Raw genomic sequence first — 7,466 nt, forward strand, 5'->3', positions numbered from 1 at the left:
GGGGGTGTAACTCAGAGGTAGAGTGCTCGCTTCGCATGTGAGAAGTCCCGGGTTCAATCCCCGGCACCTCCAAGTGTTTTGTTCACTCCAGCTCTCAACCTGCACTCTCACTCACTCAAGATGCACTCAAACATTCACTCTCACTTACTCACAGGTGTTCTGAGAGTAAGTGGTAGTACGTACGCTTTATGAATTAAGGGAGCATAAGTGTAACGTTCGCACTGTATTAGGCAATGAGATTCACAGATTAACAAAAGGAAAAGCCAAGATTATTATTATTAATATATATATATATATATATATATATATATATATATATATATATATATATATATATATATATATATTAAAACTGAAAATAATTTAATCCTATTAATAATATATAATAATAAAATAATATAATGATAATATAATATATATAATAATATATAATATAATGAAATTAATATTAACCTATTAAATATTATTAAGTTTACTAAATATAGAAATATAAGTATCAATGAACAATGCAATATTAAATGCATACACTACACATTCATATGTTAATAGATACGTGATACATGTGTACCCTTAAATACAAGTGTCTTACACGGCCATCTGCCACAAGAGTAACAACACCACGCCTCAATGCAACAACAGTTTAAACGGTCGAGTTCTATCAGAGACGACTGAACGACTGGCTTAGCTCCACATATACAACATAACAGCACTACAACTTGCCACTAACGCACTGAACGACTGGCTTAGCTCCACATATATATACAAGAGTTGTTACATTCTTGTACAGCCACTAGTACGCGTAGCGTTTCGGGCAAGTCCTTAATCCTATGGTCCCTGAAATACGATCCCCTGCCGCGAAGAATCGTTTTTTCATCCAAGTATACATTTTACTGTTGCGTTAAACAGAGGCTACAGTTAAGGAATTGCGCCCAGTAAATCCTCCCCGGCCAGGATACGAACCCATGACATAGCGCTCGCGGAACGCCAGGCGAGTGTCTTACCACTACACCACGGAGACTGCTAATATACAACATAACAGCACTACAACTTGCCACTAACGCACTGAACGACTGGCTTAGCTCCACATATACAACATAACAGCACTACAACTTGCCACTAACGCACTGAAAAACAGCGGAGGAGTAATTTTCAGTGATTCGAAGTCAGCTCTTCCAAACACTTGAAAACTCAACATGCAAAACAGATATTAGGAATATTGTAATATTCATTATAAAGTTTCCAGTGTCTCATTTATACGGATACCATCTCTCACAGGTGTTGTCCAGCATGATGACAAGGACAAGGCAGCTCAAACTGCATGTGATAAACCTGCAAATGAGTCGGACCTAGGTATTTCAACCTGTTGAAAAGACCGTGTTATAGTTCACGAAACTAGGGATTGCAGACGAGCAGTCACTGACACACATGGGACAGAAAGCACAAGTATAAAGAGTTATATAAACAACTGAGAACTATGTACAAGAATGTAAGAACTCTTGTATATAAAACAATGTGTACGGACAGGACCAAACATCCACTAGATAGTATGATAATGTAATTGCCAGAATTAGGCTGGTGCATCGATACTTCGGGCAGGTTCTAGTATGTTTATCGAGACAGGAAAGAAATACATCTCAAAGGGATAGAATAGCTTAGGCTATTTCTACCGGGCTGCAGGTAATGGCTCACCCAAGGGTGAGCGTTACACTTGTAAACTATGTAAACATGAGCTACATGCTCGCCAACATTATTTCAGTTATGGACCTGTTATCAACGACTTCTGACCAAATGGTATGAGATAATTAACTCGTCCTCCACTCTCGATAGGACTTTGTGTAGCTATGTACTCACTTAATTGTGCTTGCGGGGGTAGAGCTCTGGCTCTTTGGTCCCGCCTCTCCACTGTCAATCAACTGGTGTACAGATTCCCGAGTGTATGTATGATGATACAGAGTCCTGAGTGAAGGATGAACTGGTGTAGATACATAGACGTAATAGGCAATTAGATTGTAAGGTGAAAAGTACCAAATTCTACTGACCGAAAAATAAACCTAAAAATCAGACTTAAATATTCATAGGCCTAGTATAGCACATATACGTACTATGTTACCTGAATTTACCTGAAGGCCACTAACTCTAGCGGCCTCAACACACTGTAATCCGTCATATACAATATATCACAAGCACACTGCTGAGTATACCTAAGCCTGTTAAGATTTTTTTATAAATATTGTGCAATATTTTATAGCTCGATATATTTGTAATAGTTGGCCTTGAAAATACTAACTCTACGCTTTCTTTATATCTCAGCCTCGCTCGCCTTGTCAGCGCCGTCAACGGTAGTCTCTAGAAATAATATTATATATGTTTTTATATTATTTTATTTATATATACAAGAGTTCTTACATTCTTGTACAGTCACTAGCACGCATAAAGTTTCGGGCAAGTCCTTAACCCTAGTTCTTGCAATGTATCTGTTATCATTTTATTAATTTTGCTAGAATTTACCTACTTAAAATTATCTGTTAGATTAAGGACCTGCCCGAAACGCTGCGCGTACTAGTGGCTTTACAAGATTGTAAATACTATGCTATGTATTCTCACAAACCCAATGTACCTTCTTGTATATAAATAAATCAATAAAATAAATAAATAAATAAGTTTTCACATACACACGCATCCCCAGGAAGCAGCCCGTAGCAGTTGTCTAACTCCCAGGTACCTAGTTACTGTTAGGTGAACAGGAGCATCAGGGTGGCAGAAACTCTGCCCATTTGTTTCCGCCTCCGCCGGGGATAGAACACGAACCCTTAGGACTACGAACACCGAGCGCTGTCCACTCAGCCGTCAGGCCCCACAAATAATAATAATATGAATATAATAATAATTATTTATTTGTAAGAAGGTATAATGGGTTGGGAAAATTACATAAGATTGGTGTTTTTACATTCTTACAAAGCCACTAACGCGCAAAACATTTCAGGCAGGTCCTTAATCTAACATATCAGGAATGATGAAAAGGTACATTGTAGCAAGGTTTCATATCAACAAATAACTATAATATAAATTGAGAGGTTATTACACTGGTGACGATATACATCTTAAGTATATGTGGGTGTATATTGGGGACGTGGGTAGTACAAGATACTGTGTGAGTTTGGAGCATAAGGTAAGAAATTATGAGGATGAAATTAGGTACTTATGTACTTTACTTTTGAACGGGGGATGGGTTGGACAATTGTTTTAATTCATCAGGTAATGAGTGCCAAAGACTGGGCCTTTTTATTTGCATGGAGTGTTTGTACAGATTTAGTCTGACTCTGGGGGATATCAAAGAGATATTTATTTTTGGTGTGGTGCTCATGGTATTTGGTGTGGTATTACTATTGTTTCTTATTGTCATCTTGAGATGATTTCGGGGCTTTAGTGTCCCCGCGGCCCGGTCCTCGACCAGGCCTCCACCCCCAGGAAGCAGCCCGTGACAGCTGACTAACACCCAGGTACCTATTTTACTGCTAGGTAACAGGGGCATAGGGTGAAGGAAACTCTGCCCATTGTTTCTCGCCGGCGCCCGGGATCGAACCTGGGACCACAGGATCACAAGTCAAGTGTGCTGTCCGCTCGGCTCCCTTGTTGGGGACAAGAAGTTTGTTAGACTTGCCGAAGTCTCCCCCCCCCCCCCTAAGGTTTGGGTTACCAACTTATATTCCTTAGGATGCAACCCACAACAGTTACATAGCTCCCAAGTACCTATTTACTGTTAGGTGGACCGAGGAATCAGGTGTAAGAAAACGTTCCCGGGTACTACCGTCCTGCCAGGGACATGTACCAGGGACCATTCGCTTGTGACCCAAATGGTCTGATTACTGTTCTAATCTGAAAACCTTATAAACGATACAATGTAACACCATATATGTGTTTTTGTATATTATTTTACATATAACGAGAGTCAGTCACATATACGATATTGGAGGCGCCAGATAGTCGCCATATTATTATTCTAGAGTCACGCCTTTCAGGTGTTAATTGTAACATGTTGCCTTCGGGTCAGGTCGTGTGAGGTGACCTGGCTTCTGCCACGCTGATAATTGCAGCCGGTTGGCTGGGTTGTGTCCATCACACACACGCCGCTGTCTAGGTGTGGTAGGTAGACCAACCCGGCCTCTTAAAAATAACGTCACTTTTGGCTCGTATGCGCACTATGGCCAAATTTGGACGTAATTTGAAAGGAAATCGACTCACAAAAGTGACGTACTGTTCCGTTTTCTGTTTGAGTCGTCCGGCTTACTCGGACAGCTTAGAAGAGGAACTTTCAATTAACGTTTTGAAACTTTATGAGAATTTCCTGCCCACCTAACCTATCAGAGGACCCTTTACTTACTGTTGTTGAAAAAAAAATTCCAATTTTATTTTCAATTTTTTTCATTTTCAAATTACGTCCATATTCGGCCATACGGGTAAACGGCCAAAGGCGACGTGGTTTTTGCCAGAGGCTATTTCCTTGGTAGGCGGAGCTTAGCTCCCGGTTCCCCCATATATATACCCATGGAACTGTACATTTCATTCACGGGAGACATCTCCCGTCACGCAGAGTGCAGTCGCACCTCCACAGATCTCCAGTATCAGCTCTTGATACTGGTAATGGCTCAAAAGGGCCACCACTTACGGGCTATTCATGCCCGTGCCACCTTTTGGGTGGCTTAATCTTCATCAATCATCAATCAAATACATTTCATTACGGGCTCACCATAGCCCGTGCTACATGAACATGAACATTTCGTCCTGAGCAGCTAAATCTAAAACAACGTACAATTGAAACACTGAGGAGAACAGCGATAACTAGATTGGTACTCCAGTGTTCAAGCCTGTCAGGCCAGCTGTCAGGCCGGGTGGGGGGCTGCCAGCCGTATCCCTCCCCCCTCTCCCTCAACTTAGTCTCAGAGACCTTGGTGAGTGAACTTGTAAGGTGACGTATGTTGTCATTTCCAACTTAGGTGTTGTTTGATGTTCAGGGTCAGTCAGCCGTAGTGCTCTCTATTTCTTGTGTGGCGACTCACATATGTGTAATAATGTTGACATCTTGAGGTTATCTTGAGATGATTTCGGGGCTTTTAGTGTCCCCGCGGCCCGGTCCTCGATCAGGCCTCCACCCCCAGGAAGCAGCCCGTGACAGCTGACTAACACCCAGGTACCTATTTACTGCTAGGGAACAGGGGCATTCAGGGTGAAAGAAACTTTGCCCATTTGTTTCTGCCTCGTGCGGGAATCGAACCCGCCCCACAGAATTACGAGTCCTGCGCGCTATCCACCAGGCTACCAGGCCCCTATATTAAATGAACATCAAGTGAAATGGGTGAATTATGATAAGCAATTATATTTACTATTATGGGTAACTTATTTTTGTAAACTGTCTAATTCTGATTCCTAGATCTTGGATTTTTAAAGCTATAGTGGAGAATACTCTCAAGTTTACTGGCTTAAGATTTTGACTTAAAGATTCTTGGTTATACGATACATGATAACATCAGATAATATTGTTGTGCAGACAAGTTCTATTCCTTGTCTTGTATATAATTAACTTGAATCAATGGTGGCAGCAATTTTCTACTTTCTACTCTTTAACCTTTTTCCTACTATTCTAGCACTTTTACTTTCTTTTCTTCTACTTTCCTTGATCTTATTTTCTCCCGCTCATTCTTAAACTTTCACTTTCCCCTGACCATTCTTTCCCCACTAGACACTTCTACCTCTACCTCCCTCACCCTACGAGTTCATCTCAATTTCTTCCTTTTCATTTGCCGATACATTACAACAAAATGAAGCTAGAAGGATAATTCTTGATGAAACGAGACTCGTCAACATGAGGGTCTGGGTGGGAGGGGCGGGTGGGAGTTGGAGGGGGGGGTGATTTGAAACTCCTCCAATGATGAAGAATTATGGTTAAATATTACGTTATATGAGAGATGCAGCATCACCAGTACTGCCTAGACACACACTGGGGCTCCTGGTAGGTCAGTAAGTGTTGCCAACCTCATCATACTCAATACTAGTTGGAGGTAGCCGGCAGTGCCCGGGTCTCTCTCTGTCTCCCGACTCCCTCTCATTCTATCATCCCCCCCCCGTTCTCTTATTCCCTCTATTCTCTTCTCCTCCTCTCCTGTTCTCTCTCCCCCCTCCCATTCTCCCTCCGTCCTTCCTGCTCTCTCTCTTTCTCTCTCTCTCTCTCTCTCTCTCTCTCTCTCTCTCTCTCTCTCTCTCTCTCTCTCTCTCTCTCTCTCTCTCCCCAACGTGCAACTTATGCACCTTGCCAACACACGTTACTTTACTATTGTCACTTTGATGCAACATTGTAACAACATTGTGGTTACATTGTGTGATGAGCAGCTACAAATCTTGCGAAAAACTCTATGGGAAAACCAAACACCCATTTCACACTTCATAGGAGGCGTTAGTTGTCAGAATTAATTGCCAATCGTATTTAATGTGGGGTCGACCCCCCCCCCCCCCACCTCTATCACACTCACCATACACTCACACACCCTCATGGGAAGTTGTGTTCTCGCCTAGTTGTACTCGGCTAGTTGTGCTTGCGGGGGTCGAGCTTTGTCTCTCTGGTCCCGCCTCTCAACCGTCAACCAACTGGTGTACAGGTTTCTGAGGCTAGATGCAAGCGTCTAGCCTCCATCCTCGGACAAACATTCTCTTTTACAGATCCAGGTTATTATTGTGTGTGGCTAATGATATATTCCCGTTGATCTGAGAGTATCACACAGCCATCAGCACAACACAGTAATTATTAGGTAAAATTAAGTTTGGTTAGGCCAAGTTAGATTAGATTAGAACGTTAGTTTAGGCCAAGTTAGATTAGATTGGGACGCAGGGGGGTAGAAATAGCCTAAGCTACTCTATCCCTTTGAGATGTATTTCTTTCTTATGTCATTAAACATACTTGAACTTGATTGGGACGTTAGTTTAGATAAAGTTATATTAGATTAGGACGTTAGTTTAGGCTAAACTAGATTAAGCAAAGTTTCAGGTAAGGGAATGAGGCTTAAGAAGAGGTGTACAACACTAGGCCTAGAGGTCGGAGTGGGCTAACATATGCCAGTGTTGGCTCATACTCGCATCACTCACCGATAAATGGTCATGAATCATTGAGTAAGTGCACGATAATCTTCCAAACTACCTATATCCAGCAATTTACAATTGCATGAAAGTTTACAACCCATTGTAAACATTTTGTGTCGATTAAACGTGAATGACTTGTATGTGGATGTCCTTGTGCGGCTAATTGGTTATAGTTTCACTATTGCGCCTACGTCATTGTTTATTGATATATGACAAGTGACTCGCGCTCTTTCTAGCTCAATGTGAGTGGCTTTCACAGCATCTCATCAGCTCTTTTCAGGTTTCACGGCGAGAATATGTCAGCTCCTACGCCCTTTGTTTCAAGTTTCTCTCCGGAG

At 41.8% G+C, this 7,466-nt stretch overlaps 1 non-coding gene across 1 annotated transcript; it reads left to right on the forward strand.

Moving 5' to 3' along the window:
- TRNAA-CGC (transfer RNA alanine (anticodon CGC)) lies at positions 1-72 on the forward strand. The gene has a single exon. It is a non-coding gene; the product is annotated as a tRNA-Ala (tRNA).
- The last annotated feature ends 7,394 nt before the right edge of the window (positions 73-7,466 follow it).

Source organism: Procambarus clarkii, chromosome 62 (assembly GCF_040958095.1).
Source record: "Procambarus clarkii isolate CNS0578487 chromosome 62, FALCON_Pclarkii_2.0, whole genome shotgun sequence".
NCBI lineage: Eukaryota > Metazoa > Arthropoda > Malacostraca > Decapoda > Cambaridae > Procambarus > Procambarus clarkii.